Here is a 13,963-nt window from a genome sequence, read left to right as displayed (position 1 = left end):
ATTCAATTTAAAATTCTCATCAATTGGAAATTGTCATCCTCACCATTAAAATCCTTCATGGCTTCATGACCCTCTCTGCCTCTGTAACCTGCTCAAACTCCACAACCCTTTGACTTGGTCCGATTGTTCATCCTTTCACCCCACTCTTAATGGTTGCTCCTCCCCAAGGTCTGGAATTCTCTCCCTAAAACTCCACCTCTACACGTATCTAGCATCCTCTAAGCCCCTTTTTAAATAAAGATCTTTTATCATGTTTTTCGTCACCCAATATCTCTTAACATCGCCTGCTTTGTCTTGGTGCCAATTTTTGTCTCATTACATCTCAGTGAAGCTGTTTGGGACACTTTTTAAGATTAGAGATAGTGGGGCAGGAATTCTGCAGCAAGTAACTCGCCTCCTGATTCCGCAGTGCCTCCCTCCACCATCTACAAGGCACAAGTCAGGAGTGTTGGAATACTCTCCACTTGCCTGGATGAGTGCAGCTCCAACAACACTCAAGAAGCTTGACGTCATCCAGGACAAAGCAACCCATTTGATTGGCACTACATCCACCACCTTCAACATTCACTCCCTCCACCACCGACAAACAGTGGCAGAAGTGTGTACCATCTACAAGATGCATTGCAGCAACACACCAAGGCTCTTTCGACAGCATCTTCCAAACCCAAGATCTCTACCACCTCGAAGGACAAGGGCAGCTGGTGCATGGGAACACCACCACCTGCAAGTTTTCCTCCGAGCCACACACCATCCTGACTTGGAACTACATTGCCGTTCCTTCACTGTCGCTGGGTCAAAATCCTGGAACTCCCTTCCTAACAGCACTGTTGGTGTACCTACACCCCAAGGACTGCAGCGGTTCAAGAAGGCAGCTCACCACCACTATCTCAAGGGCAATTAGGGTTAGGTAATAAATGCTGGTGCAGACAACAACACCCACATCCCATGAACAAATCTTTAAAAATATATAACTCTAGAAAACAAGTCCAGAGATTGTGGCAGGCGATTAACCTTTGCCCCTTCATTGCATTCCACACAGCATGCAAAATTCATGCTGTCTGCAGATTTCCATGATTGCTCCATTGTTCATTGGTTGCATGCATGAGCAGGGGGCCTGATATTGTGAGCCTGCACCTCTTAAAGGTAAGGTGTGTTGCAACTGCAAGAAATGATGGGAATCATTCAAGAACTGATTCGGTACTCTGATACTTTGAGGATTGTTTCAACATGCGAGAGAGCAAGCACCAAGGTTTTTGGACACTTCACTGGAGTGGAAGATGTGGAAAGACGGAGAGACATCCTTATCCACAGGGAGGCAGAAAGCCCTTCAGACACATGCTCAGGAAGCAGTGGGAACAAATAGCAATGGAAATCAATGCCAGGAACGTTGTCCCAAGAACCTGGATGCAGTGCAGGAAGAAGTTAAACAATCTCACATGAGTTGTCAAGGTAGTTGTGTTCATCTTCAAATGGCATATTTTACCAACTACATCACTAGCCTCATCCAGTGTTCAATTCACTACATATCCATCACCCATCTATCAACAATCTATCAATCATGACTCATGCCTAACTTTCATGTGCTTCCACTCACACACACTTAAGCACTGTTGCAAGCCTCACACCTACATCACACAATGTGCACACACTGGGAGCTTTCCAACCATGACAGCCTTGACACCACCCAAACACATTGCATTACATTCGCTGGCGCACTTCACTCTTTTGTGCTTGAGAAGGTGGTACATGACAGCGGGCAGCAACAAAGAATTGGAGGAGGACAAGCATGCCTGGCTATTTTAACTGCCATGGAAATAGTGCTGTCCATAATGCGAAGGGGCATCAGTGAGGCCATGCCCACTGCCAGGGCTGAAGTGATTAACACATACCTAATCTTCGTTCTCTCATAGCACTTCTCCTTCATCCCTAACTCTCTTCTGACTCACAATCTGCAGATGGTGTAAGCATATACTTCTTACTTTCTGCTCTCCCCACACCACAACCCAACACTTGTCCCCTTTCATTTCAGATACCCAAGAAATAGAGCCTAATAAATAAGTGGAGGAAGAGGAAGAAGACAGTGACGTTGAAGAGACACTGTCAGTCGATCATACACTTGCAGAAACTAGCTCAGATACTGATACCGCATATTTTAGAGGATAGGAGAGAAGAGGGGTGAGCAGATGGTGAGACATACGAACATACAAATTAGGAGCAGGAGTAGGCCACTCAGCCCCTCGAGTCTGCCATTCAATAAGATCATGGCTGATATGATTGTAACCTCAACTCCACATTCCTGCCTACCCCCGATAACCTTTCACCCCCTTGCTTAGCAAGAATCTATCTACCTCTGCCTTAAAAATATTTAAAGACTCTGCTTCCACTTGCTTTTGAGGAAGAGCATTCCAAAGACTCACGACCCTCTGAGAGAAAAAACTTCTCATCTTTGTCTTAAATGGGCGACCCCTTATTTTTAAAATGACCCCTAGTTCTAGATTCTCCCACAAGAGGAAACATCCTTTCCACATCCAACCTGTTAAGACCCCTCAAGATCTTATATGTTTCAATCAAGGCGCCTCTTATTCTTCTGAACTCCAGTGGATACAAGCCTGGCCTGTCCATCTTTTTCTCATAAGCCAACCCACCCATTCCATGTATTAGTCTTGTAAACCTTCTCTGAACTGCTCTGAATGCATTTACATCCTTCCTTACATAAGGACACTAATACTGTACATAGTACTCCAGATGTGGTTTCATCAATGCCCTGTATAACTGTGGCATAACCTTCCTACTTGTGTTCAATTCCCCTCAGAATAAACACAGAAACATAGAAAATAGGAGCAGGAGTAGGCCATTCGGCCCTTTGGGCCTACTGCACCATTCAAAAAGATCATGGCTGATCGTCTAATTCCTGTTCCCGCTTTCTCTTCATATCCCTTGATCCTTTTGGCATTAAGAAATATATCTATCTCCTTCTTGAATATATTTAATGACTTGGCTTCCACTGCCTTCTGCGGTAGAGAATTCCACAGGCTCACCACCCTCTGAATGAAGAAATTTCTCCTCATCTCATGGTGGCACAGTGGTGCAGTGGTTAGCACCGCAGCCTCACAGCTCCAGCGACCCTGGGCCGATTCTGGGTACTGCCTGTGTGGAGTTTGCAAGTTCTCCCTGTGACCGCGTGGGTTTCCGCCAGGTGCTCCGGTTTCCTCCCACAGCCAAAGACTTGCAGGTTGATAGGTAAATTGGCCATTATAAATTGCCCCTAGTGTAGGTAGGTGGTAGGAGAATTGTGGGGATATGGTAGGGAATATGGGATTAATGTAGGATTCGTATAAAATGGGTGGTCGATGGGCAGCAGAGACTCGGTGGGCCGAAGGGCCTGTTTCAGTGCTGTATCTCTAAATAAATTTTAAAAAATAAATAAATCTCAGTTCTAAATGGCATACCCCGTTTCCTGAGACTGTGACCCCTAGTTCTGGACTCCCCAGCCATCGGGAACATCTGTTAGAATTTTATAGGTTTCTATGAGATCTCCTCTCATTCTTCTAAACGCTAGTGAATATAGGCCTAGTCGACCAAATCTCTCCTCATACGTCAATCCTGCCATCCCAAGAATCAGCCCAGTAAATCTTCTTTGCACTCCCTCCATGGCAAGAACAGCCTTCCTCAGATAAGGAGACCAAAACTGCACACAATACTCCAGACGTGGTATCACCAAGGCCCTGTATAACTGCAGTAACAGATCCTTGCTCCTGTACTCAAATCCTCTTGCAATGAAGGCCAACATACCATTCACTTTCCTAACTGCTTGCTGCACCTGAATGCTTGCTTTCAGCGAATGGTGTACAAGGACACCCAGGTCTCGTTGCACCTCCCCCTTTCCCAATCTATCACCATTCAGATAATAATCTGTCTTTCTGTTTTTACAACCAAAGTGGATAACCTCACATTTATCCACGTTATACTGCATCTGCCATGCATTTGCCCACTCAGTCAACTTGTCCAAATCACAACTATTAGCTTGCCTAATTACTGGCTGTACCTGCAGACTAACCTTTTGCGATTCAAGCACTAGGACACCCAGTTCCCTCTGCATCTCAGAGCTCTGCAATCTCTCACCATTTAGATGATATACTTCTTTTTTATTCTTCCTGCCAAAATTGACAATTTCACATTTTCCCAAATTTTGCTCCATTTGTCAAACCTTTGCCCACTCACTTAACCTATCTATGTCCCTTTGTAGTCTCCTTATGTCCTCTTCACAACCTACTTTCCTACCTATCTTTGTGTCATCAACAAATTTAGCAACCATACCTTCAGTCCCTTCATCTAAGTCATTTATATAAATTGTAAAAAGTTGAGGCCCCAGCACTGATCCCTGTGGCACACCACTCATTACATCTTCCCAACCACAAAATGACCCATTTATGCTTACTCTCTGTTTCCTGCTCGCTAGCCAATCTTCTATCCATGCCAATATGTTACCCTCTACACCATGAGCTTTTATTTTCCGCAATTACCTTTGATGTAGCACTTTATCAAATGCCTTCTGGAAATCTAAGTAACATCCACCGGTTCCCCTTTATCCACAGCATATGTACCTCTTCAAAGAACTCCAATAAATTGGTTAAACATGATTTCCCTTTCACAAAGCCATGTTGACACTGCCTGATTACCTTGAATTTTTCTAAATGCCCTGCTATAACGTCTTTAATAATAACTTCCAACATTTTCCCCAATGACAGATGTTAAGCTAACTGACCTGTGGTTTCCTGCTTTTTGTCTAGCTCCTTTTTGAAGGCATAAGTTTTTAGGACCCAGGAAGGGGGAAATGATAGCACCGGCTCATTGGACAGTGAGGTCATGCACTAGTTTTGCTCAAGAGGACTCAGATAAGGACTTTAATGTACTGGGCTACAGAAACATGGTGCACTGGAAAACCTGGCATAAAGTCCACATTCAATTTCAAGGAGCATGGAAGAGTCCAGCAGCAACTTGGCCTAGGGCTTCGTGCAGCACTTAGCACCCACTTTTCCAACATGGAACAGGTGGTCAAACCCATTATGATGCAGCACCTGATGATCAATGTCACAGCTTCCATTAAAGTTTTGAAAGCTGCAGTGGAAGCTCAATCTGGTGCCATCATGGCTCTGGTTATCACTTCCAGGACATCACAACCATCCATCCATCAATCAATCAGTTCGCCATCAGATCAGTAGGATATGTGGGGTAGTTTTTTTTCTAAAAATATACTTTATTCATAAAAATCTGTAAAAAAAATTGTATTACAAACCAGTTCAAAACAGCACCAAGTTGACATTCCAAAAAGTGTAAAGGAAATCAGTTTTCTTCGATACAGGAGTGAGTTGTCTCACAACCCTTCCACTCCATTTTACATGGCATATACATTTTACAGCAGACCCATATCTGGTGTATACAGCGCGAGGGGATTCCCATGGGTCCACCCCACAGTTCACTTTGGTGAGAGGACCTTACACAATAGTCTTTCCCCATTGAGCCTTTGCAGCGGCTGCCCCAAGCTTTAGTGCGTCCCTCAGCACGTAGTCCTGGACCTTGGAATAAGCCAGTCTGCAACATTCGGTCATGGACAACTCTTTGCGCTGCAAGACCAGCAAGTTTCAGGCAGAGCAAAGAGCGTCTTTCACCGAATTGATGGACCTCCAGCAGCAGTTGATGTTTATCTCGGTGTTCATCCCTGGGGACAGCGTGTAGTGCACAGACTGCTGTGCTACAGAGCTACTTGGGATGAACCTCAACAAAAACCACTGCATCTCTTTCCACACCTGCTTTGCAAAGTCATTCCAGAAGGAGGTGGGCAACTGTCTCTTCCCCACCACAGCCACCCCGAGGGCAGTGTGTGGAGGGGGTGAGACTCTGGGCATGCAGGAAGGATCTGATGGGGAAGGCCTTTCTCACCACCAACCAAGCTACGTCTTGGTGCTTGTTTGAAAGTTCTGGTGATGAGGCATTCTGCCAAATGACTTTGGCAGTCTGCTTGGGGAACCATCCGACCGGATCCACCATCTCCTTTTCCCGTATGGACTTGAAGACATTCCATGCAGACCACTGCCTGATGGATTGGTGGTCAAAGGTGTTTTCCTGCAGAAACTTTCCCACGAAGGATAGGTGGTACGGCAGGGTCCAACTGGATGGAGCATTCCATGGCAATGTGACCAGACCCATCCTTCGCAACACCCGGGACAGATAGAACCTCAGCACGTAGTGACACTTGGTGTTTGCGTACTGGGGATCTACGCTTGATGCAGCTGCACACGAAAGTGGTAATCAGGATGAGGGCGATGTTGGGTATATTTTTCCTGCCCTAATCCAGAGGTTTGAACATCGTGTCCCTCCGGACCTGGTCCATTTTGGATCTCCAGATAAAGCGGAAAATGGCTCGGGTGACCGCCACAGCGCAGGAGTGGGGTATGGGCCAGACCTGCACCACAAACAGCAACAACGTGAGCGCCTCGCACCTGATGATCAGGTTCTTAACCACAATGGAGTGAGATCGCTGCTCCCACATGCTCAGTTTATGGTGTACCCTGGCTACTCGCTCCTTCTAGGTTTTGGCACACACCCCAGCCCTTCCGAACCATATCCCCAGCACCTTCAGGTAGTCTGACCTGACAGTAAAAGGAACAAAGGATCCAGTTCCCAAAGAACATGGCCTCACTCTTGCTGTGGTTGACTTTAGCTCCTGAGGCCAGTTTGAACTGGTGGCAGATGCTCATCAGTCTGTGAACGGACAGCGGATCCAAGCAGAAAACGACAACGTTGTCCATGTACAGGGAGGTTTTTACCCGAGTGCCTCCGCTGCCTGGGATTGTCACCCCTCTTCTGCCCGCATCCTTCCTAATAGACTCAGCAAAAGGTTCGGTACAGCAAACAAACAAGACGGGGAGAGAGGACAGCCCTGCCTGACTCCAGATTTGATTGGGAAACTTTCTGATTCCCACCCATTGATTGAGACTGAGCTCCTGATGTTTGTGTAGAGCAGTTTGATCCAATTGCAGATTCCCTCCCCAAACCCCATTTTGGAGAGCATGTCCATCATGTAGATGTGCGATATGTATCAAAAGCCTTCTCCTGGTCCAAGCTGATGAGGCAGGTGTCCACTCTCCTGTCCTGTACATAGTCTCGCGCTACTCAGGGATACGATCGCCTATCAGAGATCTTCCTGCTGGGTACAGTGCAGGTCTGGTCAGGGTGAATCACCAACTCCAGAGCAGACTTGACCCGACTGGCGATAACTTTGGACAGAATCTTGTAGTCAAAATTAAGCAGTCAGATGGGCTGCCAATTTCTGATTTCCGTCCGCTCCCTCTTCCGCTTGTAGATGAGGGTTATGATGTTTTTCCTCATGGATTCTGACATGCTGCCGTCCAGAAGCATACTCTCGTATACTTCTTGCAGGTCTGGGCCGACCCAGTCCCACAGAGCCGAATAAAACTCAACCCGTAAGCCTTCGCTTCCGGGAGTTCTACTTATCTCAAAAGACCTGACGGCATTTGTCAGCTCAGAGACTATCAGAGTTAGCGGTTTGTCCAGTCTCTCCCTCATGCTGTCATCTAAGACCTCCGTGATAGATGACAGGAAGGACTGCCAAGCCATGCTGTCCATGGGCTTCACATTGTACAGCCCAGCATAAAAGGATAAATGGGGTAGTTTTTTTTTCATGTCCATTAAATATTTTATAAAGATCAGAAATTATATACATTAGAACAGTCTCAAGCAATCTTCCTTCTTTATACAGAAACAAATCTTAAAAGCTGTCTTTGAGTATAATCACAAAAGACACGGTTCAATCCAATGGACTATTAACTGTACACTATTACAGCACAAATGGCAAAGAGCTTCCTCTTGAAGGTTAGCATTAATATACTAAATTCATTAATGCCCAGAATTTGCTTCCAGCCAAAGAAACCTCCCATTTCATCTATTTAAGAGCCCCATGTAGACTGTAGTTTTCTCGGTAGCTCCATTCTCTCATCTTCCAGTTACACCACGATACTGAATCCACAACTTTTGAAACTTTTCAGATTTTTGTTCCCCAGGATTTGTTGACAAACTGCATTGCTGGTTTTTTTCTTTTGAGCTTTCTTGTTTGCAAGTGAGAAGTATTCATTCACACTGCCTCTCCTGCTGCCTGGGCCATAATGAAATCTCTGTCATTTTCAACCTACTGGTTTGTTTGGCCTTGATCCTTTAAACGAATGGCCACGTAGCTCTCCTTCCATCTGGTATCCACACATTCTTCAACATTTTCCTCCAATCCACTATCTTCCTCAGGTTGCTGCACAGAATTACAATCGTCACCTTCTTCACTTGAGTCAGGTGCCTGGCCTTACGTGATCTTTTCAAGAATGCTATCTGGAAGCAACTTGCCCTTCTTTTGCTCTTTGAATAATTGCTCCTTCTTCTTTTCTCCTTCAGCAAAGCTTTGTCTCTCCTCACACTCTCCAGCACCACTTTCATGCTCTTCTCAGCCTCCTTCCGGGCACTACTAAAAGTCACCTCCTCCAGCATTGCATCCTCTTCCTCTGGGCTGAGCTCGGCCGACATTTCCCAGCTCTCTTGTCTCTTCACAGAATCAAAGGATGGAGAGGGTAGTTCCCCAGCAAAGGCTCCATAAATCATAAACCTGCTGTCCTTTGTTAGGCTGAGCAATTGTGCCCCCATCCCTGGTATCCCACAGTACCTTTGCTGTTGCCTCTCAGCCAGCCAGCCCAGACAGCTTTTGCCCAGGATGAGATGGTGCAGTCTGAAGCCAGACCTCCAAGGTCTCCTCAATCGAATGTTAGCAGCCCCCAACCATCCATGCTGCAGCTACCTGGGAAGCATCTTGTAAGAGTATTATGTGAGGCAAAGGCACATGGGAAACAGGCACTAAGGGAAATGCACAAGAGTGAGTAGCTTATTTTTGAATGCATTATTTCATGATTGAATTGATAAATACGGGTTGTAATGTGCATATTCTGTTGATTTTTATTTTTGTGTTGTTGGAAAGAGGATGATATGATAGTCAGTGATAGAGGAAAGGTCAGGAGTGTGGGTCTGTTGGTGAAAGGGGAAATAGGGTTGAGATTACTAATATCACTCATAAATTATTTGATCATGGAGAGCCTGTTGTGTGATTGCCTTTAGGAATAATGTACCTTTAAGATCTTAGTATGCTCATGAGCCAAGTACCAGGACGTAGTCATGTTTTTTTTTATTCATTTATGGGAAGTGGGCATCACTGGCTATGCTAGTATTTATTGCCCATCCCTAATTGCCCTTGAGAAGGTGGTGGTGAGCTGCCTTCTTGAACCGCTGCAGTCCATGTGAGGTAGGTACACCCACAGTGCTGTTAGGAAGGGTGTTCCAGGATTTTGACCCAGCAACAGTGAAGGAACGGCGACATAGTTCCAAGTCAGGATGGTGTGTGACTTGGACGGGAACTTGCAGGTGATGATGTCCCCATGCAACTGCTGCTCTTGTCCTTCAAGGTGGTAGAGGTCGCGGGTTTGGAAGGTGCTGTCTAAGGAGCCTTGGTGCGTTGTTGCAGTGCATCTTGTAGATGGTATATACTGCTGCCACTGTTTGTCGGTGGTGGAGGAAGTGAATGTTTGTGGATGGTGTGCCAATCAAGCAGGCTGCTTTGTCCTGGATGGTGTCGAGCTTCTTGAGTGTTGTTGGAGCTACACCCATCCAGGCATGTGGAGAGTATTCCATCACACTCCTGACTTGTGTCTTGTAGATGGTGGACAGGTTTTGGGCAGTCAGGAGGTGAGTTACTCGCCTCAGGATTCCTAGCCTCTGAGCTGCACTTGTAACCACGGTATTTATATGGCTACTCCAGTTCAGTTTCTGGTCAATGGTAGCCCCTAGGATGTTGATAGTGGGGGATTCAGCGATGGTAATGCCATTGAATGTCAAGGGGAGATGGTTAGATTCTCGCTTGTTGGAGTTGGGCGGCACAGTGGCGCAGTGGTTAGCACTGCAGCCTCACAGCTCCAGGGACCTGGGTTTGATTCTGGGTACTGCCTGTGTGGAGTTTGCAAGTTCTCCCTGTGACCGTGTGAGTTTTCGCCGGGCGCTCTGGTTTCCTCCCACAGCCAAAGAATTGCAGGTTGATAGGTAAATTGGCCATTGTAAATTGCCCCTAGTGTAGATAGGTGGTAGGGAATATGGGATTACTGTAGGGTTAATATAAATGGGTAGTTGTTGGTCAGCAAAGACTCGGTGGGCTGAACGGCCTGTTTCAGTGCTGTATCTCTAAGTAAAATAAATGGTTATTGCCTGGCGCGAATGTTACTAGCCACTTATCAGCCCAGGCCTGGATATTGTCCAGGTCTTGCTGCATTTCTACACGGACTGCTTCAGTATTTGAGGAGTCGCGAATGGTGCTGAACATTGTGCAAACATCCCCACTTCTGACCTTATGATTGAAGGAAGGTCATTGATAAAGCAGCTGAAGATGGTTGGGCCTAGGACACTACCCTGAGGAACTCCTGCAGTGATGTCCTGGAGCTCAGATGATTGACCTCCAACAACCACAGCCATCTTCCTTTGCGCTAGGTATGACTCTAACCAGCAGAGAGTTTTCCCCCTGATTCCGATTGACTCCAGTTTTGCCAGGGCTCCTTGATGCCATACTCGGTCAAATGCTGCCTTGATATCAAGGGCAGTCACTCTCACCTCACTTCTTGAGTTCAGCTCTTTTGTCCATGTTTGAACCATTAGAGGCCAGGTGCTGAGTGGCCCTGGCAGAACCCGAACTGGGATTCGCTGAGCAGGTTATTGCTAAGCAAGTTCTGCTTGATGATACTGTTGATGACACCTTCCATCACTTTGCTGATGATTGAGAGTAGACTGATGGGGCGGTAACTGGCCAAGTTGGACTTGTCCTGCTTTTTGTGTACAGGACATACCTTGGCAATTTTCCACATTGCCGGGTAGATGCCAGTGTTGTAGCTATACTGGAACAGCTTGGCTAGGGGTGCAGCAAGTTCTGGAGTGCAGGTCTTCAGTACTATTGCTGGAACATTGTCAGGGCCCATAGCTTTTGCAGTATCCAGTGCCGTCAGTCGTTTCTTGATATCACGCGGAGTGAATCGAATTGGCTGAAGTCTGACATCTCTAATGCTGGGGACTTCAGGAGGGGGCCGAGATGGGCACTTCTGGCTGAAGATTGTTGCAAATGCTTCTGCCTTATCTTTCGCACTGATGTGCTGGGCTTCCCCATCATTGAGGATGGGGATATTTGTGGAGCCACCTTCTCCAGTTAGTTGTTTAATTGTCCACCACCATTCAGGGCTGGATGCGACAAGACTGCAGAGCTTAGATCTGATCCGTCGGTTATGGGATCGCTTAGCTTAGCTCTGTCTATTGCATGCTGCTTATGCAGTTTGGCATGCAAGTAGTCCTAGGTTGTAGCTTCACCAGGTTGGCCCCTCATTTTGAGGTATGCCTGGTGCCGCTCCTGGCATGCCCTCCTGCACTCTTCATTGAACTAGGGTTGGTCTCCTGGCTTGATAGTAATGGTAGAGTGGGGGATATGCCGGGCCATGAGGTTACAGATTGTGGTTGAGTACAATTCTGCTGCTGCTGATGGCCCACAGCGCCTCATGGATGCCCAATTTTGCATTGCTAGATCTGTTCGAAATCTATCCTATTTAGCACGGTGGTAGTGCCACACAACACGATGGACAGTATCCTCAATGTGAAGGCGGGACTTCGTCTCCACAAGGACTGTGCGGTGGTCACTCCTGCCAATACAGTCATGGACAGAAGCATCTGCGGCAGGCAGATTGGTGAGAACAAGGTCAAGTATGTTTTTCCCTCTTGTTGGTTCTCTCACCACCTGCCGTAGACCCAGTCTAGCAGCTATGTCCTTTGGGACTCGGCCAGCTCGGTCAGTAGTGGTGCTACCGAGCTACTCTTGGTGATGGACATTGAAGTCCCCCACCCAGAGTACATTTTGTGTCCTTGCCACCGTCAGAGCTTCCTCCAAGTGGTGTTCAACATGGAGGAGTACTGACTCATCAGCTGAGGGAGGGCGGTAGGTGGTAATCAGTAGGATGTTACCTTGCACATGTTTGACCTGATGCCATGAGACTTCATGGGGTCCAGAGTCGATGTTGAGGACTCCCAGGGCAACTCCCTCCCTACTTTAGACCACTGTCCCGCCACCTCTGCTGGGTCTGTCCTGCCGGTGGGACAGGACATACCCAGGGATAGTGATTGCAGTGTCTGGGACATTGTCTGTAAGGTATGATTCCGTGAGTATGACTATGTCAGGCTGTTGCTTGACTAGTCTGTGGGACAGCTCTCCCAACTTTGGCACAATCCCCCAGATGTTAGTAAGGAGGACCTTTCAGGGTCGACAGGGCTGGGTTTGCCGTTGTCGTTTCCGGTGCCTAGGTCGATGTCGGGTGGTCCGTCCGGTTTCATTTCTTTTTCTTGACTTCGTAGTGGTTTGGTACAACTGAGTGACTTGCTAGGCCATTTCAGAGGGCATGTAAGAGTCAACCACATTGCTGTGGGTCTGGAGTCACATGTAGGCCAGACCAGGTAAGGACAGCAGATTTCCTTCCCTAAAGGACATTAGTGAACCAGATGGGTTTTTACAACAATCGACCATGGTTTCATGGCCATCATTAGACTAGCTTTTAATTCCAGATTTATTAATTAAATTCAAATTCCACCTTCTGCTGTGGTGGGATTCAAACCCACGTCTCCAGATCAATACCCAGGGTCTCTGGGTTACTAGTCCAGTGATAATACCACTACGCCACCATCTCCCCCTACATGTGATTACATGCCAGTCTCACTCTGCTTTTCTTCTTCTGCTTCTTCTTAGGCAGTCCCTCGGGAACGAGTTTGACTTTCTTCCATTCCAGGGCTGCGGGTCCTTAGTTGACTGAATAGGCAATCCTGGATCCGCACACTCTGCCACAGGTGGGGCAGGTGGTGTTTGGAGAGTCAGGTGAATGGGATGCTGAAATTTACAAATGCTCCTTCCTCTGTTTGCACCTACTCGCTGCCTGGGCATGTCGATGTTGTTTGAACTGGCTGGCACCTTTGCGGATGACTCCTCTCCATTTTGGGTGGTCTCAGTTAAGAGATTCCCACGAATCAGTGGTGATGTCACATTTTTTCAGGGAGGCTTTAAGGACATCCTTGTAGCTTTTCCTCTGCCTTCCTGCTGGCCTCTTGCCGTGATGGAGCTCGGAGTAGAAAGCTTGTTTTGGGAGTCTGACTAGCCATAACCAGTGGCTTGATACTGGGGATGTTGGCCTGAGAGAGGGCACTGATATTGGAGCGATTGTCTGCCACTGAACTTGCAGGATCTTGAGGAGGCACCACTGGTGATATTTCTCCCGGGCTTTGAGATATCTGCTGTACAGTGTCCATGTTTCCGATGCATACACAAATACATGGTCTCATCTCCCTCTTTTGGATAGAGGAGAGCATGCCAGAGGATCTCCGAGATGCCATAATTGTGACTATCTTCAAAAAAGGCAACAAGACTGACTGTGGTAACTACAGAGTGGTATCCCTGTTGTCTGCCACAGGGAAGGTCATCGCAAGAGTCCTTCTCAACCACCTCCTCCCTGTGGCTGAAGAGCTCCTACTGGAGTCACAATGTGGATTCCGTCCATCAAAAGGCACAGTGGACATGATCTTCACAGCAAGACAACTCCAAGAAAAATGTAGGGAGCGGCAGCAACCTTTATACATGGCCTTCTTTGACCTCACAAAGTCCTCCAAGTCTATCAACCGGGAGGGATTATGGAACATCCTCCTCAAATTTGGCGGCCCGGAGATATTTGTCACCATTCTCTGCCTGCTACACGGTGACATGCAAGCTCACTCTGCTACTGTAACACCAAGAGGCAAGTCTGTAAAAATTAGCTCTGCGCTGTTTATATTAGGTAGCTGTTTACTAAAT

This window comes from Heterodontus francisci, chromosome 13 (assembly GCF_036365525.1).
Source record: "Heterodontus francisci isolate sHetFra1 chromosome 13, sHetFra1.hap1, whole genome shotgun sequence".
NCBI lineage: Eukaryota > Metazoa > Chordata > Chondrichthyes > Heterodontiformes > Heterodontidae > Heterodontus > Heterodontus francisci.
Note: the sequence above shows the minus strand (reverse complement) of the source record.